Raw genomic sequence first — 26,963 nt, forward strand, 5'->3', positions numbered from 1 at the left:
TAAAGGCTTGTGTCATCACATGGTTTAAGTTATGCACTTCTCTCCGCTCTGTACTTTTCTGCCCATTTCACCAAATGACTTCAGACAATATCAGGAAACCAGCCAATCAACTCCGACTGCATTCCCAGAGCTCCACTGGGCCCAGCTCCAACTCTCTCTTATACATTCCGGTGTAGAGTTTCACTTTTATCATCTATCATGCTGCCTGGGTTTCTTTTTCTTTTGTAATCAGCCTTAATTAAGAAAATGTTTTTGGCAACAAATGCCATCTGGGTTTCTGTCGGTTCATGAAAGCAAGGCTTCGTTTTTGACTAAATAAGCCGATGAGTTTAAACTCCCGTAGTTGTTCCAGACTTGCAGATTGAATTATTGATATGAAATGCATTTAGCTGAGCTTGCAGTGCACCGTGTTCTTATGGGACGGGACTCTGTATGTACAAGCACCTGTAGGTGCAGAAGTGAGAAACTGTCATATGGCCTCGTTCATTTACACGGGCCCTTGTTGTATATACGCATACGGTGTCTAATGATTGCAGAAATGAGAACATGGCCTGTCCGTAACCTTCGGCACGGTTAATGCAGCGCACAACAGATTCACTCATTAATCTTCATTGATTTCTACATTAAGGCTTTCAGTTCTGCTGTGACCTCACTAACAGTATGTGCCCTGGCAGCTCTCTCTGGACGTAATATGAAATAGGAATACCTCTCAACACTGGTGTATTGATTAATGGAATAAGTCGGTTATTCGTCAGTCGAGAAAACACCGTTAGCATTGTCATCAGACATGATTGTGCCACTTACAGCGAGAAGTTTGTATGTTGGATGGCAGTTTTGCAAGTCTAAAAATGAGGAAATGTAAAAAGAGCAAGATTAACGCAATATACATTTTTAGCATGAACGTTTTTGTTGGCCTAAGAATCAGAAATGAATTCCATGCACGCCAAACACAAAAGTGAAAATGCTTTTGTTTGGGATTTCTGCAATCTTTGAGTATTTGGTAAGTCCCCATTTAGCTTTAGTCACTGTCATGGGCTCCATTAGTTTGTGCAAACCCTGATTTTATCTTATGGGCTGAAAAAAAAGAGGAATTTGGGCTTTTGTGAGTTAACATGGTCAATTTCACAAATGTTGCTATATTTGTATAGTGACCTAAAAATAGTGGATAATCTTACATAACTTTACTTTTAAACTGAAAAGCTTTCTGATTGTGAAAGTTTTAATGCAGAGTTTAGTCCACCCAAATATAAAAATTCTGCCATTATTTACTCACCCTCAAGTTGTTCCAAACCTAAATACATTTCTTTGTTTAGATGAACACAAAGAAAGATATTTTGAAGAATGTTAGCAACTGAGATATCTGGGGCACCATTAACTCCCATAGTAGAATAACACATTGTATTTTTTGTTCTGTTGAACACAAAATGAGATATTTTGAAGAATTTTGGAAAATAAACAGTTCTGGGGCACATTTGACTATACCATTTAAAATTTTTCTACTATGGTAGTCAATGGTGCCTCAGAAATCTCAGTTGCTAACATTTTTATGCATATATTTTTTTGCGTTTAACAGAAGAAATACATTTATACAGGTTTGGAACAACTTGTAATTCATGACAGAATTATCATTTGTTAGGAGGAAAAAAGACCCCACTGTAGTGAATGTCCTGATGGCTTGTTATCGTGATACAGGGAGACTTATCTCATATCGTATTCCCCCTTTTTCTATGCTCATTGTAAACAAAAGCTGATCCTAGATCAGACTCCCACTATGAGCTGCTTTTTGAAGGGTTTAGAGATAAAATGACACACTGCTCTTCATCCCTCTGTCTGTGAGCTTCTGTGTGGCCGGTCTCTCATACTCTGTGGGATTTGGCATCAGGGTGGATTAGGCTCCTGTGCCTGGGGAGAAAATACATGCATGCGTTAAGCATGTTCACAGCCTGTTTGCATTGGGATCATGCAAGTCTACCCTGAGCCAAAGCAAAGGGGACTGTGAAATGCCATTTGGAACAAGTGGTCTGGGGTCACTATCAAAGTATTTAGTGTCTGGATCATGTCAGGCTTAAGAGATTTTAATACCCTCACTTTTTGCAGTGATCCTCAGATTCAGTGATTTTGCTTTTCACATTGTACATGTGTTGTATACAGTATATACATACGTATGTACATAAATAGGTTTTTATTTGTCTGATGGATTTACAGCAGTGTAAATTCGCTGAAGGGAGGGGTGGAGGCCACAGTTGGTCTTTTTTTTTTTGTGGAAGTGTTTATTTCCTTTTCCTGAGTTCAGTTTAAACATCTGTGTTCAGGAGAAAGAGAGGAACACACACTGCTTCCTATGAAGGCATGTGAGCCATGAGCAACTTTAAACAATAAGGAAATACTATCCACTGTTGAATTCTCCAGATTGAGAATAAAGGTAAACAAATGAATGATCTCATGTGCATGTGCCTGTGATTATGTAATGGTAGATTGTGTACACTACTTCCGAGGTGTAACCTGTCAAGGTGTTAACCATGCTTTTTTCATGATGGGCGTCTATAAGACTTTGGATAATATATAGTGAACACCGTGTCTACACTGGATGCAGTGCGACAAGACAAGAGACAATAGAACGCATTAGAACCCATTATAATTAAAATTTTGTCCACACCGGACGTGGTGCGGTGCGGTGCGGCGCGACAATCTCATTAGAACATGCCGTGTGTCGCATCACATTGTCGTGCCGTGCCGCGTCCGGTGTAGACACGGTGTAAATGAGCAGAACTTTTGATGCTAGCCTTGAAGAAAATGTGACTAGTTTTCCTGCAGAAATAAAACCTTGTTTTTTGTGTGTTGGATTGGCAGAATATTGGGTTTGAGATGTTGCTTAGTGTGTTGGTAAAGGCATGGATAAGGTGTTGCTCTGTAATAATCTTAAAGGAGCAATGTGGAGATTTTAGTGACATCTAACGGTGAGGTTACGAATTGCAACCACTAGCTCACTCCACGGCTCATCCCTCCCTTTAGAAGCACTACGATGGCTCACACAGGACAAATATGTCATTTTCACTTCTTTGCTGAAGGAGATGAGCACACTCTGTAGAGCAGTTTGTCCATTTATGGCTACTGTAGAAACAACATGATGAATTCCATGTAAGGGGACCCGCGGTGTATGTAGATAGAAATAGGTAATTCTGGGGTAATAAAAGCATAACGCTTCATTATGTAAGGCCTTTATACACCTCTGAAGACATAGTTATGTATATTTTATTGCATTTCTGTCGAGAGATCCTTCAAAAATTACACACAGCACCTTTAATATAGAATAATATTATTAACAGATTGTTTTCTACATTCTTGCTGTCACATTTACGGTTTATTTGTCAACCCAAATACTGAGTCAGTCACTAAATTCTAGTTTAATTGTCATCTCACTGAGCAAAGGGTAATAGAAGTCTTTATTCAAAGCAACAGGAGCCTGGTCCTTTATTCACTTAATTACAGACACTTTTATTAAAACAAGAAGCAAATAAAGGGAATTGGTGCTATGGTTCCAGGGAAAACACAGTTTGTTTTTCACATTTGTGTCCATAGGGAGAGGCCAACTAGACTATGGTCTTCTGAGTTACCGTTGCTATTGTGACACTGTTGACCTGTAAAGGGTGTCATACAGAATCTACCCATTCTATTTTCCCAAATAGGTATCACTAGCTTTTTTAAATGGAAACACACTTTTGTGATTTGGCTGTTGATAAAATTTTGCACCCTCCCCTTCATTCTACACATTCATTCTAGCCCAGGTTACCAGAGAGCTGAGCAAACATTCAGCTGAATGTCAGATACTCTGAGCTGGTGTGTGTACACAGTCTGTCAACAGTTTACCTGTCTCAGTAAAGGCTTCTCAGAAAGGCTTATGTGGCTCTAAGATAAACTTCTTTTTGTCTTAAGATATCATCTTCACATGTTTAAACGTACACATGTGAAATCTGATATCTACTTTATCTTAATCTTTTGCTCTGTGTGTGGTTTCTGTATTCTTTTCTGCTGATTCTGCTTTTCGTTTGGTTTAATCTGAGTTTAAACAGTGCTTATGTTAAAGCATTCTGACGTTTTCTAAATGTTTTTGTCACTTGCCGGTCATTGATGCTCTCATAATCCTATAGCTTTGACATTTCTTTTGCAAGCTATTCTTCTTATTCATGTTCTTTCTTAACCCTTTGAAAGGACGTGATGGTAGGGCTACACGATTAATCTTATTTTAATCGCGATAACGATTAATGCTTCCCACAATTAATTGAACATAATCGTTGTGATGTTAATGTTTTAAAAGCAAGCACAAAGCTCCCGTTAAGGTCAGAAAATCATGACTGTCGGACTGAAAGCTTGCATCTCTTAAACTGCCAATTTACAAGAAATTTCAAAACACCACATTTTTACATTGGATTTCTAACATTTTAAGACTTTTTATTTGCAACGGACAAACATGAAGTGTGACCAATAGTAATGATTTACAAAAAAAGCACCAAATCTAAAATGGAGTAGTCAGGTTTCAGTCTGAAGGTCGCAAAGTGTAAATTTTGGGGGCAGGGTGTTTAGATGATTGCGTGCTTTGAAATACAGTGTTGAAGAAGTTTAATGGCAGCAGACTAAACATGCTGAAGTGAAATTAAAAACAAAAGTTCTAAACTGACAGAATAATCATGGTTAATAAACGTGATTAAAAATTTGAGCAAAATGAGCGTGATTATCATTTTACCCATAATCTTGCAGCCCTACGTTATAGTCATGTTTATATGCGGTTTGTCTTTTGGTCAGCGATGACCAACCTTGTCACACAAGAACTGAAAAAAGTGATAGATTTCTGAATCAGCGGATGCTTTGAAAGGCAAACAAGCCTGTGGTGAGAGATGGCTGTAAGAACATTGCGCTTATCTTGGATATTGGAATAAATCGGCATCTGTCAGATTGTGAATCAGTTTCATAGATTTTCATAGTTTAGTTGAAATCAGGCATGCATAACCTTCTTTTGTGACAAATGTAACTCACATACTTTGGCTGTGGTAAAGGTGGCAAAACCCTTTCATTTAAATAGAATTATTTTAAAAAGTGCGGTTCACCCAAAAGTAGAAAACCAGACAGTATCAAACCTGTTTGGAACAAGAGAACAAGTGAATACATTTTTGGTTGGAATATCCCTTTAAGTGACATCTACAGAGAGAGACCACGGTTATAACAGAGAAACAGTTTGTCCTGCAGGGGGTCAATGTTGCAGAAACATACTCGCGCACATCAGATGTTCTGTTCACCCATGCATAGCTTCATTCTTGCTGTTGTTGCCCTCTTTTTTTCAGATTTTCACAGTCATCTCACACGAGATATGCACTTAACTGCGGGATAATCCTCGCCTTTGTGCGAATCGTCAATGGTTCCCTATATCCGGGTGAATTACGCTTTATCATCCTAGGGTCTCGGGAGAGGTTGCTGTGTATCCGCTGTTTTTCCAGTACTGTTCTGTTCAGCCGAAACCCATGGGTCTGAATACACAGATCGCATTAAGGAAGAGCCTTTATTCCTGCCTGTGTTCGTATGGGCTCATTACTGAAAGAAAAATGCCAAGAAAAGGAGTACTGGGTGTCTCGCAGTGAGTTTGGAGTGGGTCAGAGGAGTTCAAGAGGATTTAGTTGAGTTTTTATTGTCAACAAACGCAGACACACTACAAACTGCCACCCTGGCATCCACAGATGCACCCTTTTCTTGTTTTTAGTGTTTGAGCTGAATAAGATTTGGCATCTTTGACAATCTTGCATGAGCCAATCACAAAGATTGGTTAAAGTTTTGAAAGACTTGTTTATCCAAAATGCACTAAAGATTTAGAGTGAATTCATGCAAGCTGTGTGTATTGCGTTTTGTTATTCGATGTAATAAAATTATTCAAATATCCCCTCAGGGTTCCTCAAAATAGTCCCTTATGCCTTCATACAAACGATTGCCGTCTGGTTTTCAAAATCTTCCTTCAGCTTTCTACAGTCGGCGCACCATTCCCAAAATTAGGAACTGCTGCGTCTAGATGTTGTATGTTGGCACCAGGTTGAACCAAATAGGAATTTGGACATGGACTAATCAACACAAGGTTCCTAAATACACGCCCACCCACCCACATGGGGAAGAAGATGAACCCTACTTCAGGAAGAGAAAACAGATCAAGCAATTCAATTTAATAGCCATGTGTTAGTATTTACCGAATGAAGTCAGAATCTCAACCACAACAAACTCTCCAGGAACATTTGCCTCAATCTGTCATAATTTTTCTTCATATTTCAGTCACTAAATCGTAAAAATCCTGATCTTAGATTAGTTCCTTCGCTAATAGCCTATGTTAATTTGTCAAGTGTTCTGTTATTATTAATATTAATATATAAGTCAAATGCTGTTTTTGCATCCCAAACAAATCAATGCTGCTAAAACCTTGATTTGCAAAATAGCCGACATAATTGGAAACACTTGTGGCGCTGAATGAAACGACCGAAGCGTGTCGATGTCTGAATGATCCTGATGGCTTTTGTTAGCGTGTTTGTGGTGGGACGGCTGGGGGGGGGTCGTTTGACAGTATGTTGCTGTAGAGGTGAAGCTACCATATGTTTACAGTAGGATTTATCTGACAACGCGGGCCACTGTATTCAACATCTGCTGTCATATTCCCTGTCTTTGTTCTCAGTTATAGGAGGGGCGTGTATGATCTTGTACTCATTTATTTGGTTGGAGCGTGTGCTGGCTTTATTCTTGTTTGTGCCTGTTTTGATGTATATCATAAATGTGAGAGAATTTTACCTCTCATCAACACCTTTTTAATTGCTTTCTCTTTCTGTTCATCTTTATTAATAGCTTTTATGTACTGTATCGTCCAGTCTCCAGTTGTCCGACTAAATTCATGGTGTTGTGATTTGAGTGCCGTTTATGTGAACGTGCGAGCGCAAATGCAGTTGACAGGGGTCAGAAGCGTGCACATACACCTACACACAATGTCCGTTGAGATCTGTCATATTCTGCCTGCAGTCAGATGGGCCGTTTCGCTCTCTTCATTGTCATCTATTCACTCACACACTGGTCTGATCTGTCAAATCTTATCAGTATTATTTTTATTTTAATGCTTTAATGCCTTCTCACTTCTTCATTTTGCAGCATTGCCAGTCTTCTTTTTACCACAAAAGCGAGAAAAACAACGCAGTTAAAAATTTAATTGTCTGTAAAAATTTTAATAAAACTACATCATAAATATACTGGACTGATATTATTTTATTTTAAGTCAGACATGAATGAAAGTTTTGTGTATTAATACACAAAACTGTATTCAGATGCGAGTCTTACAATTTAAAGGAATAGCTCACCCAAAAATAAAACTTGTTATCATTTATTTACCATCATGTCATTTAAAACCTTTTCTTTATTCTTGTGAAACACAATATTAAATATTTTGAGAAATGTCTCAGTGGTTTTGTGTCCATACAATGGAAGTCAATGGGGGCCAGTGTTGTTTGGTTACCAACATTCTTCAAAATATCTTCTTTTGTGTTCTGCAGAAGAAAGAAAGTCATCTAGGTTTAGAATGATATGAGGGTGAGTGAAGAATTTTCATTTTTGGGTGAACTATCCCTTTAAGTGAAACCAGTTCATTAACAATCATATGTTTCCAGTCAGTCTATGCAGTCTTTTATGATGACACAACAAACAAACAAACGAACATATTTTCTAGTTTTAGCAGTAAAACAGCACCGTGGCTAAATAGTGGCGCAGGAAACAGTGTGGTGCTTTTAAAGGTTTGATGTTATTCTTTACCATTTAACAGAGCCGCGTCACTTCAAATTAGTATGTACGGAACTGATTTACTAGCATGGCTTGTAATTCCACCAACAGCTTTAAAGCAAGCCATTCCTGCAGTCTGGTAGCCATGTTTTTCAGTCTGCACCTCTCTCTCTGCAGATGATCATGTGGGAATAATTTATTCTAGACTAAAGGCTAAAGTTGCTTTGCCTTGCGGTGCAGTTGGTGTTTGGTCTGTTTTTCATTTAGAACGTTTTTTTTCTTTGTTGTGGTGTGCTTTTGACCTCTTCGCCATTTCTGAGTAGAGGAGGATAAAAAGACAAAGTTTTCTTCAGCACCTCTGAGAGGGAAAAAAAGGACGAGGCATGACAAACCAATTCTCCTCATCTGTCACTTTTGGAGGGTGAAAAAATAGTTTCGACTTTGAAGTTCTTTTTTTGTAGACAAATGGTTATTTTTGTGACAATTACTTAATCCTGGTGTTAGGATGGGGAAGTCTGAAGGCCTTTTTGTTTTCTTTCAGATTTGCACATTTTATTCAGGTTATGGTTTTCCTTTTAATTTGATAGTTTTCCAGTGCTTGCATTTTAACCGGTATGTAAGCACATTTTGTTTAGGAGTTGTTGATCTCACTTGTTTTCGTTAAATCTGTCAGACTGATAATAATCCTCTTGTGTCAGTGGGCAGTTTACACTCACAGATTTACCAAATTGAATAAATGTCGTTGCCAGGTATTACAACTAGATATCTCAGTGAAGTGCATTTATCTAATTTGGAATGTGCAGACTGCAGCTTTTTTCTTTCGACTGTCTGTAACCAACTTCTTTCCTTCTTTATTCTTCATTCTGTTTTTTTATCTTAGTCCTCCTTCCCCTCTCATACAGAATGTGGCGTTTTAGAAATCAGAAGTTAATCGTTCAGTACATTTAGAAAGTAATGTCTTAGAGAAAACAATCAATGCAATAAAAAATGATGTTAAAATAATTGTTTACATGGATTTTTTAATATTGCTTTTTAGGGCACTTAATGATATTGAGTCATTAAGTACTAGGACTTAAAATTAAATACATGTTGGTCTTGTAAGTCCATTTATGTGTGCTTTGCTGAAATTTACTCTTGAGTAAAGTTCAAGTGCTGAGGTGGGAAAAATGTTTGGCATAAGCTGCATTGCATTTAATACTGTTTGCTGACTCAGGTAGTGATACTGCAGTGCTTGTCAAACAAAGATGCTGGGAAAGTTGGAGGTCCAATCACATACAACATGATGAGCCCTTTCTAGTGTAAACCCTGATCAGTGTCATTTCCTGATTCCTTTCCTAAACTTCCCATGTTGTTGTGTTGTGTCCTTTCCTGTTTCCCCACTGTTTGCTGTGTTTTTCACAACCTTTATGATGCGGGGGAATTCTGAGTGTAGTTCTGTTCTTAATTATAAGGAGGGTCAGAAAAAGGCTTCCTGAACCACATGTCTGACAAAAACATCCAGCAGAAACATCACATAACTTCTGTTTGTTTCGCACGCGGTAGGACGACTGTTGAATGTTCTAGTGGCTTGTTTACACGGCTCCGTGCCCTATGTTTGCACTACGCACTCTGGAACGTCAGGAATCTCGCATGACTGGTTTCTCTTGGCATTATCTGTGTTTCTGTCCTTGCTTTTGTCTCTCTTGTGCGTAATAGTCTGCATATCTTATCTCATTCTGGAAGCTGCTCTCCCCAGGGCTTTGAAATAGATTCGGGCAAGTGAGACATGGTACTTTACTGTGCTTTCAAATACAACGGCATGTGTCTACACACTGGCATGTCGAGGAGTAGAGGTTAGGGAGGGGTTTGATACAGCTGTGACGTCAACACATTTTATTATTTTATTAACACTGTTTCGCTACCCTACCATGGACTGGATATGTAGCACACCTGCTCTCTGGGTGGGACCTGTCAGACTGGTTGGGGTGAAACTGACACATATCTCCGTTCCACCTGTGTGGAAAGACTCAGGAAGAGAGCCCTCATTGTGTAAAAGACGTAATTACGACATTTCATGAAAGTGAACTAGTTTAGCATCAAGGCCCAGCATCAGCCTGTTATCTATAAAACAGATCAGTTAATTGTATTGTGTTTTAATTCTATACAACAGGAAATGATCATTTACTGTATAAATACAAATTTAAGTATGTGTATGTACCATATGGGCCCTATCGTACACGTGGCGCAAGTGTTTTTGCTAGTTTCAGCCCGACGCAGTTCTCATTTTCCCGTTCTGCACTTGCGCTCATTTGTGCGCCCATGGGCGTGCTGGTCTAAAAAAGAGGTGTTTTCAGGCGCAGTGTTGGCGCGTTGCTATTTTGAGCAACTGAAAATAGACTGCGCCATAGACCAACTCAAACCTGGTCTAAAGTCTAAAGTCAATGGTGCAATATTTTTTTGTTTAAAAAAAGAGCGCATTAGTAGAAAATGCGCCTTTGGGCGGGTCCACAACACGCTTTCACTTTATACTTATTACACAGAGGGAAGCGCAGCAGCACACAAACATGCCAAATATAAAAAATTAATGGATTACAATGTAAAAGATTATTATTGTGGACATAAAGATAAAAATCCGGCTTGTCATGTAGATGATCTGCTCGTGCGTGAGGTTAATGCGTTTCCTCTCTGGAGAAGTGTCCAGTCTTTGCTCTTGCAAACTCCGCCGTGAAAATAGTGAATCCACAATGGCGCGAGCGCAACTGGCTCTTAAAGGGAATGAGAGATGACACTCTGATTGGTTTATTGCACGTTACGCCCAAAAAACACCCATTACTCATTAAGAGAATCGGGACAACCCGTTAAGACCATGCGCCTGGGCACTCCGACCGTTTTCCTGTCGTTAAACTAGCAAAAGTGGATTCGGACACGCCCTGAGTGCACTTGCGCCCTGCGCTTTAGACCATGCACTTAGATCGTGAAAATAGGGCCCTATATGTGTGATAGGTAATAAACTAAATGTTAAAATAAATAAACCACAACCTTAGGTTAATTGTCCAGGTAAATATGAACATTTTCTTGATTTTATATTATGTTCATGCCAACTATCTCAAAACATTCCCACCAATCTTGCATGTTTGAAAATCTTTTCGTATGGAATGTTAGAGATCCTAAATTTCAACATTCTCCTTCAATTTTAAGAGCGTAATGTACATCTGACGAATGAAAGGACTATCACGTGACAATGTTTTGCAAGTCACGAGGTTGACTCATAATAGGGTCAAGCTTACTTTAAATCACTGAAATATTAATGAAGGTTTTTATTAATCTCCTGAGGGGTAGGCAGGTTCAGGAGATTTGCATGTTAACAATGAAAAAAGTTCTTCTTGTAATGATGTTATGTCATAAAGAGAAAGTAATTAGGTCTTCTACTGTACATACAGTATCAGAGAGACATCTCAGTTTCCAGAACGTTCAGGATTGAGCAAAATGACACTGCTATAGCAGCACAATATTTTCGATTTCCACAAACCCACCGCAGTGGAGGCTCTTATATTGATGTGAGGACTGAGCAGTCATCACATGAATTGAGGCTTTATGGCCCACCAGAGGGTCTTAATGGACTCATACACTGATGAATGTCTTTCCTTCGGTCGGCTTTGGTCAGAGCTTCTCGACATTAAAAACATCTCTTATGCAATAATTCAGATTACAAAGCTTGTTTTACTATACACCTCAGATTACCTGCACTGAAAAAGTAACATGTTTTTGTAATGATATGAGGGAAAACGTTTATTTCTTTCCTTTAATTTTAAGAATTTAATATGAAGACACATCCGTTCTTGACATTATTCCAAAAACAAGAACATTTGTCAATGCAACGAAAATAGAGTGTTGTCTATGCACCCTTGAGACCATTAGCTTTCTTATTTATTAATTCTTTTTTAATCGCAATGTTTTGGGAGTTGACCCTACACGCTGATTTGTGATCACAACGCGGCCAACAGTTGTTTATACTTTCTTGATGGGATTGTAGGTCGGTAAAGAGTCTATGATGATGGATAGAACAGTCATAGCTGGATGTGCAGCGTGACAGCGCTGAAGGCAATTGGCGTTTTGTGAACTGGTGGACTGCTAGACGTCCAAACGGTGATGTCATGCCTTTTAGACACAAACAGCCCTATTGTAAAACAAATAAAAAAATATATTATTTTGAACTTCCTTTTTCATGTACCCACAACCAGTTTGTGGTGCTTTAATTGTGACTTTCGCTTTTGAAGTCGTTTGCTAGAACATTTATATTAACATTTTGTTTTGAGTGAGTTGTTTTTATAGACGAGCAGGGATATCTGTTGGAGTTATTGGGTTGCAACAAAATAATAAAATTCATGCAAATACAACACCACGAACATCCAAATGCTAAAGTATAAGGGTCACTGTCTGCATTGATGTTTTGTTTTTGGACTTGTTTGTTAAAGGATTATTTCTAGAGGTGCACCGATCAGAGACCGGAATCGGCCGGTTTTTCGCAGGATTGGTCAGGCTCACGTCTTGCCGATTCCAAGCCGATCTTCTGTCACAGCCGTCAGTGCTCCGTCTACTTGGGGTGTTACAACAGTGTTGCTAAACTCTGACACATGCTAAACTCATGTTAAAGTCGTTCACTCTGTGTAAAACAAACGTAAATTCCATTCGACCCGATTTCTTGTCTTACGTTAAAACTATGGTAATTTCACTTAGGTAAAATTACATTCAACACGACTTACTTGTTTTTAAAATCCAAAAAAATTAATAATAAATAAAATAAATCAACCTATATACAGTATGTGATTGTCTGATTCAGTTCTTTACTAACACAAGAAATGTGATGATAGGCTACTTATAAATCTTTAGAGTAGAATTCATTTTTTACTTTTTATTGAAGTTACAGCTAAAATGAACCAACCCACTTCTTTTAATACTACTGACCCAAGATAAAGACAATTTATTTTACATTTCAGAAAATAAATCAATGTTAGTTTCATGAACAGGAACAGACAAGAATAAAGTTAAAGTACTATTTTATTCATAGGCTTGTAATCTTAGACTTTTGTGAGATGAGTACAAAAGAGAAAAGGGTCAATTAAGTGACATTTGTTTAGTCGGCTATGATGTTTACTATTTCTACTTCTTTTCAGTCACAGAGTTCTTCAATTTAAGAGTTGTTTAGGTGAGAGAAGATCCTGTAATTTAATGAAGCTTTGAGAACTGCTTGTTTGTGGATAGAAAATCGGAATCGGCATGGTTTCACTTATGATAAAATCGGAAACTGGAATCGGGCAAGAAAATTGCAATCAGTGCATCTCTAATTAGTTCACGCGTTTTCTCCACATATAAAACATTGTATAGGTCTGGAAGGTTTAAACAAAGAAAAAAAAATTTTCAAAGCTTAAATATTCTTTGTCCCAATTTCTTGTACTTGAAATTACATTTCTTGTAATTTCTTGAAAAGAAGGACCTGTGTGTGCATTCTTCAGTTTTTCTTTTTTTTTTTCACAGTTGTTGTCATACAGGTCAACATGAAAGGGTTTGACAATGACACGCTTGTCATTTTTGGGTGTACTGTTCTTTTAAGATGGAGCTACACCCGTTTGAACAGCAAGAGGTCGGTCCGCCGCCCGCTGTGTGTTTTCCCCTCTCTAATCCAGGAGGATGTTTGCAGCAGGCCTTTCATCCCGACACTAGACGTTCATTTGCCTGCCCTCTGCTCTGTCAGCTCTGTGAAGCATGAAGCATGTATGTGTAGACATATTATCTGTATTGTGAGCAGTGCAGCCGGGCCATTTTCTCCCCAAAGTTGTTCTCTGCATAGCACTTTTTAGTTCGACGGCTCTTACCTTTCCCACTGTGGTTTTCTATTAATAGTCATTGTATTACCTCACTTCAGAGTGTAGAGCTGCTCTCAGCTGTGCTAGATTGACATTTTTGTGAATCATGACTATGTAACAGGAACACAATCTCTCTCTCTCTCTCTCTCTGTAATGAGTCACATGCTGCTGTCTTTCTGAAGATACAACTGTGTCCAACTCCTTAACCTTTCTCTTTCTTTCTTTCTTTCTTTCTTTCTTTCTTTCTTTCTTTCTTTCTTTCTTTCTTTCTTTCTTTCTTTCTTTCTTTCTTTCTTTCTTTCTTTCTCTCTCTCTTTCTTTCTTTCTCTCTCTCTCTCTCTCTCTCTCTCTCTCTCTGTGTGTCTCTCTGTGTCTCTCTCTGTCTCTATCTCTATTCCTGTCTGTCTCTCTGTCTTGATTACATTTTTTTCTTATTTACATTTTTACATTACGTTTTTCTTCACATCGCTGTTTTTTTTAGTTGCAACATAATTCCCATTGTTCCCTTTTTTACTTCATAAATATTCCAAAATGTGATGTTTTCTCTGGTAGTGTATGTCTGGTCAACACAATCTCATAGTAATGTGTAACTATTTTATGAGGCGGCTAATTCATATGAATTTGTACTATCTTATTCATCTGTTTAAGTCTGAACTTTTCTTTCGCAATGATTGTTAAGTTTAGGGGAGGGTCTTCACTATTGCTCCTTTAACATCATACAAATTCACTTCGTATGAATTCATACAAATGAGCAAAGTCCTATTAAAATAATCACGCATTTCTGAGTGTTCAGGCTGGTCTGGTCATCTCCACTGTGGTGTACAGTAACAGTACAGGGACCTCTCTGCTCTTTGTTTGTACAGTCGGCCATGTGTCATAGAGCTTTTTGGAAATGGATACTTTATGAGTGAGGAGGGGACGGCATCAGGATTGCTTTTTGCGGTGTGTAATGTAATTGATGCGTGCGCTGGAAATGCAGAGTGTGTGTGTTTGTGTTAAATGGGTGTGGGAGAGTTCATTAAGCTGTCAGGCCCATGAACAGAATGCTGTAGATATTGCCGCTATAATTCATGGGGGTTGTGGATTGGTCTGCACTGTCGGTTCCCAGCGGGAAGCCCCTTACAGCTACACGAAGCCTCTGGTTTAAGTGTTTTTATATGGATGTATGTATGTGTGTGTGTTGGACTGTGGTGAGGGTTATGGGGTTTCTGCTTTCTCTTTAATGGTATGTACTTCATCGTGTATGTCATCCCATGTGTGTAAATGCCTTATGATGTGTCTGTCATGTTGTATGGGTGTGTACTACTAGGGCTGTGCAATATATCATAATTATCGCAATATGCATATCGCAATAATTGATTCGTTTTAAAATTCAAAAAGTTACGTATAGAACCCATTGGATGACGTAAACATGCTGATCCATCGCTGGTCCAGAAGAATTTACAGTATTCGTTTTTTAACACCACACAATGATTAAACAAAATACAAAAAAAATACAAAAATTGAACCAAATCTAAATGTTAAACGAATATCCTGAAATTTCAATTATATATGTGAGATTAAAAAAAAAAACCCTGAAACCGAGCAGCCCTATTGGTTACATATATATTTTTCAAAATATTTTAAAACAATTTAAATTGATTTTAGAAAAATAAATATCGTATTGCATATCAAATTTTGCATTATTTAGCATGCTATCGCATATCGCATTTTTCTTTAATATCGTACAGCCCTAGTGTGTAATGTGCATGCATATACAGTATGTTGATATATGTTGTATTGTGTGTGTTTGGATTAGGGCTGAAACGATTCCTCGTGTAACTCGAGTAATTCGAATACAAAAAATCATCGAGGCCATTTTTGTTGCCTGGAAGCCTCGTTTAATCCATTTAACTACAGTACACACGGAGCACTGCGTTTCCCCACGGACCGTTATTACTGACGCACAGCCCGCTAAACTCTGTTCATGTTACAGGGCTCTCAAGTCTCACGCATTCACCGTGAAATGGTGAACTGCTATTTTACTTAGTTTTAGTCTATTTTGCGAGTGAAACTTGTTTTCCGGCTGCATTGAGTCCATAAAACTAGATGCGGACTAGTGGATGCTGTTATTTACACATGTCGTCTGTCTGTTCTGCATGTCTGAGTGAATGAACTGCACAGTTTAACGTGCTACACACGTGATGCTCATGAATTTGTCTGCGTCTGCGCATTATGAGGACATGAACTTCATCTCCAGAGTTGCTCTGAGAGTTTATTTCAGAACATTTTACTGAGTGAAGCTAACACACTAAAAAAATAAGCGTCTTCCGACGACCTGCCAAAATAAAAGTCTGGTTAACTCGGTATTTTTATGTGGACAAATATATTACTATTTAATAGTAAAAAAAGAAACTAAAACTAATTTAGATAAACTAAATGCATCATGCATAAGCTGAAGTTAGTTGTTTACCTTTGAAATTATTCTTTCTATTTTTATTAATGTTTCTTATTTATACATTTGTATTAGGCCTATATTGCATTTTGAATGTAATATGGCAATGGAATGTACTAAATGGGTTTAGTTTTCACAGATATTAATGTACGCAATTTCAGCAATAAATGTTAATTTTTCTAAAAAGGAAACAAATTAGTTGTTCATTTTAAGAGACCTGTCTTATTTTCTCTTGATATTTAGAGTTGCTCTTTAATAAAGAAAAAGTACTTATTATCCGAATACCCGATTAATCGATGGAAAATCAGTAGAATACTCGATTACTAAAATAATCGATAGCTGCAGCCCTAGTTTGGATTGTTAGTCATGTGGTGTGTGTGTGCACGTCTACTTTTTCTGGTGTGTTTGGTTTATTTATGTGTTCATATGTGTGTTTGGGTGGTTTGTTGTGAGCAACTGCTCACGCTGATATGTTTAGGTCGTGTGTGCGAGCGTCTGCACGTGTTGTTGTGCTTGGGTTGTTTTTCATGTGTGAGCTTCTGCTCGTGCCGTTTGCGTGCTGTGTGATTGATGCACTCCATCCTCTGTGGTGTCTTGTGCAGCTATTCGTCTGGATAATATCCACCTCCTGCTGTCTCCCTCACACATAACACTTCACATAAACATACAGCAAGAGTGTAGTCAGTCTGGTGTTGCGTGTGTGTTGGTAATTCAGGCCTGTGCTGTTTCTGCTGGGTGTATTTTATATGACCACGATCATTGCAAATTTGCCCAGAGTTTGATATCAGAAGAGCTTTAGAATCAGAATCAGAATCATTATCAGAATATGATCTGATAATACTGAGATCTGGTTAATATCTTCAGTAAAGTCCAGATTTCCGTGCCTTAATTGAATCACATAAGATGCTCTTTGGAACGTTCTCAAATCATGCTGGGTTAACATGGGTCATCAGGGTTTGCAAATAAACATGTAGAGTTCTTGCCAGCTGGAGTATGATGTCATTAAAGCAAAATACTCAAAATGTGAACATTTAAATTTTTCACTCGACCTTTTACTTTAATTGATATACTGATACTTTAATATTTGTCGTTGTTAAAAAGAATAATGACCTCCACCTTTGAAACCTCTGATTTAATATAAATATACAGTATAATATATATGTGGGAAATGTATGATGAGAAACAAGTCATCACGGTTGAATCAAAGGACCATGGAGCCCTGGGGTATGATGTCATGCTTCACCTTTTAATATAGACAATTTTTATTTTTTATTATACTTTTAAGTTAGCTATTTTATACATGGGAGTTTTTTGTCTTTTGTATGATTATCTTTTTTTTTTAACAATCTGTATTTTTAAATGTTATCTATTTTATCAGACTTTTTTTCAGTCCTCTGGTTTCATTATGTTTATGCTTCCTTCGCTGCTTCTCACCTCTGTCTGTCTGTCTTTGTTTGGCCAGTCCAGGAACACATGGGACATGTGAAACAGGACAATATTAATTTTTGAGGATGCAATTTCCGAATGTGGGCTTTAAACAACTCATTAGTGAGCATCAGACTCTGCCTTTGCCAGATGGGCACATGCACCCCTGCTGCAGTCAGGACATTGTGCTTGAGCCGGGCACCACCCACTGGGGGATTCCTATTCTCTCACACCTGTGTTTCTGAAAGCAGCATTTGGTTTATACATGAAATCAGATTTTGGGGTTCAAACATAGTTGAATGCTGTGGCCCACTTAAAATCACAAGTAAAAGCAAAACTTCCACTGTGCTGTACATCTAACATCGTTTGTTGTCTGTGTTCCTTCATATTTACAGTGATTTATTAATTTTTATTTTATTTTTACAATTAGATATTGTTCATTGATTTCTTGATTTTTGAGTATGTAGCTTTAAATGTGATGCAGGTCTTTTGGTTTTGTCTGTGGCATTGCTGACCAACTTGTAACTGTGTAACTAACACAGTCTTACGGCAAAACATATCTATTTCACGATGTGGCTAATTTTGGGTAATTCGTATGAATTCGTACGATCTCATTCATACACTTTAGTATGACTTGCTTTCGTGCCAGTGATGTTAAGGTTAGGGACGGGGTTGGTGTGGGACTTCAGTATTGCTTTTTTTCTAGTAATCGTACATTTTTGTACGATTCACAACGTACGAATTCATACGAAAAAGCCACCTCGTAAAATAGTTACGAATTCTTGTGAGATCAGGTTGGTGTAACTGAATTATTCAACACTTGCTAGTCAGCACTAAACTGGTTAATATGCAGGATTAGTGTAAGAACATGTATTGAGGGGAAGTTTCTCAATGATTAACTTCTAAAGTCATAAGGCTCGAGAAGTGATTTTTCTTTGGGTTGTATGAGGTTTGAACCCTGTTGTGTATATGATACTGTCATAAAATTGATGTAAAATTACTGTCAGTCATGAAGCTCTTTTAGCCTAATTATTTCAGAAATATTACAAATAATTTGCATATTCCATAATATTCCATAATGTAATTCTAAACCTCAGCTGTGTTCCCAAAGTTTGATAGTGACTTTCCTATTACATTTAAAAATATTGTGAACTTTCCAGCAGCAGTGATGATGTTTTAGCTAATGTAACCCTGAAGGAAGATCTTTGTAGTTTTGCTTAAGCAGAGCCAGATGCTCTGGATCATACAACCCGCTGAGCCTCCATGCAAATTCATCACCACAAATGACACAAACTTGTGCACATCCGGCTTGCTGTAGAGTGTAAACAGTCAACAGCAACACCAACAACATTCTTTGGGTGTTAATACTGGGCTGAAATAGATTTTCTGCTTTTCGTTGCTCATCTGTGTATTGCTTCATTTCTGCCTGATGGTGAGCTTGTAAAGTTAGACAACGTTCACAAATGTCACACGGTCAGGTCTTTCAAACACGTTTTAGATCAAACAGTATTCTGGAATACTGCACAGCTGCCAAGATTCATAAAGTTATTCATTTACACCAAAACAGTTGTTGATCATAGCCAAGTGATGAATCATCACGTTTTGTTTACTTGTCAACAAGATGTTTTCTGGTTGCTTGGTTTGTCTTGTTGTAGTCCCACCCACACTTAAAAATTAGTAGTCCAAAATTGAGCTTCAGGTAATTACTCAGTATATGGCCAAAAGTACAGACACCCTCTTCTATTTAACTGGTTTGGCTGTTTCAGCTACACCGATGTTGGCAGGTGCAGTCTCCTCTGACAGACCTTAACAGTAGAATAGGGTGAGCCAAAGATCTCAGTGACTTTCAATACGACACTGTCCTGAGTTGGCACCTGTGAAACTGGGAGGGATTACAGCACCGACTGTGAGCCAGGTGTTGTTTTCCAACATCAGTGCCTGACCTCATTGATGCTATTGTGCCTGAAGGTGAGCAAATCCTTGCAGGTCCGACATCCAGTGGAAAGCCTTTAAAGAAGGGAGGGAGCACTGTATTCTGTTCTGCAAAGCCAGAACATACTAACAACACATTTTGCTACACAAAGGTGGTTGCATGACTGTCATCTATGATTTGATTCTTTTCTGTGTTACTTTGTTTTGCCTTCCCCAATTTGGAAATATGGTTGTAGTTGAGGTGTCTCGGGTCTTGGGCCATGTATTGTCTTTTGAAGATCAAATGTAATCTGCCTTCACTCTTAAATTCTCAAGTGTGTTTTTGCAGATTTAGCCCAGCATCTCCATGTCAAAGTAAGAAGTATTAACAGTAGAGAATGAATACATGTGAACGGATGGATTACCTGTGACAATTGTTTATCGCTCGTGTGCCCTCTTTGATTCTCTTCTCACCCTTCTGTTCTGGTGATCAGGCAATGCAGAAATTTTCCTTTACGATTTGCAAAATAATTTCTTTTTTTCCCTGGAGCGAGATATCCTTGTTATTGAGAGTCTTATGTCTGGCTTTCAGTGGCCTAAAAGCTTTGCCTCTGTCAGAGAATGGCATTGACTTCCATTTATGGGAAGTTACGGCTTTGTTGGAATTTTAGGTCAATGGTAATGTATATTCCTTGTTAATCTAGCTTTCTGTAAGAGTTTAGGGGAAGCCCTTTCAAGCCAAAGCCACACAAACTAAAAATAGCTTGATACCAGTAACCTTTTAACACAAATCTCAGACTGATTCAGTATTGAGAAATCCTGTCTGGATCCAGCATAACTGCAGCCTTTGACAGGTCTCAGATTAGAAAGAAACATTTTAATAATGAAATATAATTCACATTGTTGGGTGGATTATTTTATACCTGCTTCTTTAAAAACATCTAGATTCTTTTATCTTTTAACATTTGTATTGTTTCTTTTGAAGGAGGAATGTGGAGATTTTAGCCTCATCTAACGGTTCACTCCACCCCTTCCTTATTGAAGCACTATGGCGGTTCTCACAGGACAAGATGTCGTGACAATTGAACTTCTTTGTCGAAGGAGATAACGTATTAACGAAAAGTGCTCTGTAGAGCAGTTTGTCTGTTTAGGGCTACTGTAGAAACAACATGGTGAATGCCATGTGGGACCCGCGGTGTATGTATATAGAACTAGCTCATTCTAAGATAATAATAACATAACGCTTCATTATGTAAGGTTCATTATGTAAGCCTCCAAAAAATTACACATTGGACCTTTAACAGGTTACCTACCTACTGTTTCTGGAATATTTGTAATGGCGCTTTTCATTTATTTATGCCTAAGGCTTCATTACAGATTCATAATGTTGACTACCATCATAAACAGAAAAGGATGGCAGAAGAGGTGTGATGAAGAATAAGCTGGCGAAAGTGGTTTGGAGAAGAATTCATAAACTATTGAAGTTGTTTGCAGGCTTTGATATCTTGATATGTGAGAATGGAGACGAACTGAATGGAAACATAAAAAGAGCGAGAATACCACACATGTCGATGAACCTTCTACAGGGAAGTGTGTGTGTGTGTGTGGTCTGATGTCATGATTCACAAATTCACTGTGTCAGTTTTTGGCCGGTCTGACTCTACTGTTGGTTTCTGTCTACGCTCAAGTCTCTACCATACTTCAATTTCATCTCTTATCTCGTCTCTTATCATTACATCAATTCTGTTGTGACCTAATTATAACTCTGTCCTCTTTTATTTTTTGTGTTCTTTGAAATATTCCTGCAAATGCGGTTGAGCAGATTGATTTGATTTGTTTGTTCAGTTTTTTTCTGAGGTTCATGGTCATGCTGAAACCTTGTGTACTAACAACCCTTATGAAATAACTAAAACCACACGGACTGCAGGAGTTTGTGGACATTTTTTTTCTGATATTGCTCTTATATTTTAAAGGGGTGATGACATTCCCTGTTTTTCGCCTCTATGGGTGTTACAGGAAATGTGTTTAAATTATAGCCTTTTCTTTGGAGGTTTTGTCCGTGTTGTTTAAAAGGAAGTGTAGTAAACAAATGTTTTACAGACACACACTCACAATTGTATATGACAGATGATTTTATAACTTATGTCAGTGTTATTACAGGTTCATGTTCTTACTGTTTCCAAAAAATAACAGCATAGTGGTTATCATATACATCTTGCAGCAATGTATGAATATTAAAGGGATAATTCACCCAAAAATGAAAATTCTGTCAGCATTTACTCACCCTCAAGTTGTTCCAAACCTGTATAAATGTCTTTGTTCTGCTAAACACAAAGAAAGATATTTGGAAGAATGTCAGCAATTGCCAGGTTTGGAACAACTTGAGGGTGACAGAATTTTCATTTTTGGGTGAACTGTTCCTTTAAATGTTTTATTATTCCCCTATTCCAGCTCCACGAATGTTTGCAGTTAATCCAGACAGAACGGTTTGTACAGACAATTGTAATTAACTAGACATTTTCTGTCTGACGTGTCTTGTCTATTTTGGGGTTTCAACAGTTGCTTGACGTAGAAGTTTCAAAATGTTCAGCGTGCAAAAGCTAAATATGTCATAATATTTGCATTCCTTACCAAATCTTAGATGGTCTTCTTTATTACATGTATTTGCATATTCAATTCTATATTGTTTTTCTTTTTGCATTAATTAAAATATGTAGCCATCAAATGCTTATGCGTCCAAACAGAAGTCTAAAAGCTTCTCAAAATTTGCAAGCTCACACATTTTCTTAAGCAAATCCAAATCTGCTGTAGATCTTTTTTTAGGTTTTGCCATTTTATTAATAACAGAATAAACAGAAATGGTGAGGGGCAGAATCTGAAAATAGCACGGCCAGACTTGACCCTGTTTCTCCTGCATGATCACCATTGTCAATGTCTTTATACTCCTTGTGCTAACTGCAAGGCCAACACTTTTAATACCTTTTGGTCTAATCAAATGCTATTTTTACCATCCGCTTGGCCAGTTGTGTGAGCAGATGTAGGTAAATCTTATGCAAAGTAGGATTCATGGTTCCTAGTTAGCTTGAGGATAGTGGGCCAAGCTGACAAGCTTCATTATTTTGCTGTGCTTCAGCTCTGTGCAGGTTTGGGGGTTGAAATCAAAATTCATAATCCCCGTTGTTGCTCATGGACTGTAGCAAGTTTAATGTTTTTGAAGGGTCACGTGAAGGGTATCCTAAAGGCATTTGCATTACAAATTCCTCTGGGGTCTCTTAGAGTATTAACATTTTGGATGAACCGTATCTGATCCCATGTGTAGCTTTAAATAGACGTGCTTATCATGTAATGCCTTCTTTTCTGTCCAAATAATCGTATTAATTAGGATGCTAGCAAGAAAAGAGCTGACCGTAAATCGGTACCTATTTACATGACCTTACTAAGAGGCTGTGGTTTCCATTAAAACGTTTTTCTGCTATTGGATGTGACTTTAAAATAGCCCTCGACTTGATTACATTTATCTGATTATTTGAGGCAGAGGTAAAAAAGTTAATAATGCACAACAGCACTCTTGTGCTGAATGATATAGACTTCTATTGATATATTGATTAAAGGGGAAATATATAAAGTTTTTATATTGTTGTGTTTATTAGATTATATGTAATTTCAGAGCTTTGATATGTCATGGTGTTTGTATCATGTAATTCTTGATTTATAATCTTATAGTATTGACAATAATTGCAATATGCGCTTTGTATCCTTCGTAAATGGTAATATTCTTTGTAATTGTTTAATGATAGATTGATGGCAAATTGATGGTGATAAAAACAAAGAGGTCTGGTCCAGCTGGGCTCGTGAAGAAAGACTAATGAAAGATCTCTGAATGGGCTGTAAGAGTGATGAACGATCACATACTTTAGTCATATAAATGAGCTTCATAAATAGGAGAGTTCTATTGGGTTCAAGCTGTGCTCTTCTCTGATTGGTTGTTTGTAAGTTTGAGAGATGAGGAGGTGGGGCAGTGGGCTCATTTCTCCAAATCCTCGTGAGGGTCTCCATGAAAGCAGCGTCCCACCCCACAGGCCCGTCCCCAGGGCTCTGTCATCGTTATGATACACTTCATAGGTCCAGAATTAATGTTAATGATCTTAAAGGTGTCAGCACACTTAATTGATCGCCATAGCAACACTCGGGTGAATGGCGGTTGGCGTCAGCACACGCAAGGTTCAAACAAAAGACATCTATGAATTTTGATGTCATGGGACATCGCAAGCGCAACAAATCAATTTGCTGAGGGACCCTCTCTGTTGTCTCTGATAGACAGACTCTTCGTTTGCAGGTTATTTGCATTATAGAATACCGCAGTAACCCCCCCCCAAAGCAATTAGTTACTAATTTGGTCTGTAAATGTCACGTCAACTGACAAACCAGCTCTAAACAAACAGCATCAGGCATCCCGGATGTTGCATTGCCAATTAACAAGACACATTTAGGATTGGGTGTGTGTCTTGGGTAGACTGTAGACATCTGTGTTACTATAGGAAGTCTTTACTGTTGAAATCCAAAATATTAAAAGTTAACGTCTTTTCACTGGATAGTATGAAAATGAGTCATTCATGATTTTCAAAAATCACTTCAATACTCTTTTATTCAGAAACAGCAGTCACTGCATACTTATTTTGAGTTTTTCTACTCCATCATTTTTAATCCTAAAAAAACTCACATTTTTATCTTCAGTCTCATGATGTTCTTTGTCTGTGTCTTATGGTGTGACTCAGATTAGATCTAAATTCTTTATCTAGAAGTTTCAGACATTTCCAGGAAATGGCACTGATGCTGAGGGCTTTTTGACCCGTTCGTTTTATAATCCGTTTGTCAAGCTGTTTGTTTAGGAGCTTCACAAAGGTATTTCATGTGCTGTAAATACTGATGCATGATGTTTCGGTTAATTATTAAACTGCACAAAAAACACCTTCAACCTTAAGCTTCTGTACTAAACTTTCTAGTGATGTTTGTCATTAAGTCTAATAGTGTCTTCTAGACGGGTTTATAACACTTCTATAGCACAAGATACAATAGCTGTCTGTTATGCTTCTCTTTAGAGGTATAAATGTATAAATGTTGTTTTCCAAACATGTTCTATGTGCAATTGTACTTGGCTGAAGAGTCAGCTGGAAATGACTAAGCAGTCGATTGAGGAGCAGGCTGAGAAGATCCAGAGAATGTCCATCACGAGGCTTTTTCTCACTCTATTAAATGCAAGAAGACACTCGATCTTTTGTGCCAGTGTTAGGCTTGCAATGGATAAAGTTCTAGCAGGAGTACGAACAGAGCAGCTGAGATGGAGATTCATGCTTGGCTTATTTCTGTTTATCCCCTTATTTCATGTCAAGTGACAGGAAAGTCTAGAGTCGGATGCATGATGTGTTCACTGGATCAGATATGGACAGAAGAACAGCGTGGGTGCTGAAGGCAGTGACACACATAAACACTTTCTTTTGCTAATATAAACACTCATTCTGCTCATATTGGTTCTATTTTTAGCACGCTTAAAGGGACAGTTCACCCAAAATTCTGTCATCATTTAGTCCTCCTTGAGTTGTTTCAAATCTGTATAAATTTCTTTGTTCTGATGAACACAAAGAATATTTGGAAGAATGCTTGTAACCTAACAGTTCTTGGCCTCCATTGACTGCCATAGTAAGAAAAATTACAATGGTAGTCAAAAGTGCCCCAGAACTGTTTGCTGTCCTACATTCTTCAAAATATCTTCTTCTGTGTTCAACAGAACCAAGACATTTATACAGATTTGGAACAACTCGAGGGTGACTAAATGATGACAGAATTTTGGGTGAACTCTTACTCTGTCTTTAAAAAATGGTATCGGTGCATCATTAACAACTATTAGCATTTGAACATTTTTGTGTATCCCTTTTCTATATATGCTCCTAATTCTTTGTTTTTTTAAACATGAATTACAATTTTTCTTGGAAAATTTACCATAAACGATCATTTTCATTTCTTTAACAGGTCTGCTAAACTGTTCAGCATGTTTTGACTCAGGATGGACTATGTTCTGTAATGTTGGCAATATCATTCTTAGTTTCAGTTCGGATGCTAAAACATCTTTGATGTGTTTAAAATGTTGTGATTCTAAAAAGGTGTAAATGTTCGTTTGAATTCAAATTTGCAGATATTTCTCAATGGAAAGCATGTTTAAGAGAAACTGTTGTAATACGTAATGAACCACCTTTGAGATTATGTGGATTTTAAAGAGTACATAACTAGGGATTTGTAAGGTCCTACTTTGGTTTATGGAGTGTCCAACAACAAGTTTATGTACATAGAAGGTGTAAAAACACTATTATTTCGTAATAATAGGCAGTTTTTATTACCTTACTTCTTGACTGACTGTCAAATGATTCGTTCCGCGATTCATCTGTCTAATCCCCTCCTTTCCGCTAACCTAGTCTGCTGTGATTGGTCAGATGGTCTAGTCTGCTGTGATTGGTCAGATGGTCTAGTCTGCTGTGATTAGTCTACTGCAAATGAGGCTCACGAGCTACAGTGTTTGAGGGAGAAGAGTGAAGTTTTCGCGGGCAGTCCTAGCAAAACATAGGCGGGGACTATATGTAGTGACGTAAATCCGCAGCGGTTTGCGAATCGGACTAGGGAACGACACGTTTGCGTGATTCAGAGTCGACTCCCTTTTTTCCAAGCCAATAACTTTGTTATTCATTCACCTTCGGAAGTTGGCAGACTGCTTACTTTCAAACACGCCAACATTACACACTGCATGAAAGTAATTTTTATGATCTCATGTTATGTACTCTTTAACGGTGTATTAGTTAAATGCGACTATAATTGAATGTTAACAATCCATAGTCTCATTAGTGCTCATTCATATTTATTCGAATGAACAAAATTACACGTTTCTTTTTGCTTTCCATTGAATGTGAGTGTTATCATAACCATTTAAACCGATATACATGCACTTCAAAAATTGTCCTTTAACCATGTCTTGAGAGAAAAAAAATATGTATAATAATCTGGCTTTCCAGTAAAATTATAAAGCCGGGTGAATCATCTATTGCCTGGAGTCAGGCCTGTGTTTTTGTTGTTGTATGAGACTCTGTTTGTCCACTCCCTATGTGGATCTTTCGCCCAACATTGCTAAGGGAGAGAGAGAATAATAAAGAGCAAATGGAGAGCTGCCCAGTCTTATCTGACCAGCATTATGCTGTTAGGCTTTTGTTGTCGTGATTGTCTGAGGATCATCTCCAGCGACCATTGGGATGTCTCTCCATCCGTCTCTCATTAATTACCCAGTGCCGTCAAGTCTCAGGAAGCGGTAAAGCTCCACGAGCCTGCTGCGTGACCGCAGGTTGGCCTTCAGTGTCCTGCGTGAGCCGCACCAGGCACTAACGGTGCCTATGGAATGTTTTATCTCCAGCAAACATTCCCGTGGATTAGTCTTCGGTATCAGGGGTTGGAACATGATCATTTCAAGCAGACAGCTCAGTATCTGTATTTATACACACAGAATCATCCCTCCTAGTTTATGACCT

At 38.0% G+C, this 26,963-nt stretch overlaps 1 protein-coding gene across 8 annotated transcripts in view; it reads left to right on the plus strand.

Annotated features, from left to right (window-relative positions):
* magi1b (membrane associated guanylate kinase, WW and PDZ domain containing 1b) overlaps positions 1-26,963 on the plus strand; it is a 123,052-nt gene that overhangs the window by 1,085 nt on the left and 95,004 nt on the right. The window lies entirely within an intron of this gene.

The sequence above is a fragment of the Triplophysa rosa genome, linkage group LG20 (genome assembly GCF_024868665.1).
Source record: "Triplophysa rosa linkage group LG20, Trosa_1v2, whole genome shotgun sequence".
In the NCBI taxonomy this organism is placed as follows: domain Eukaryota; kingdom Metazoa; phylum Chordata; class Actinopteri; order Cypriniformes; family Nemacheilidae; genus Triplophysa; species Triplophysa rosa.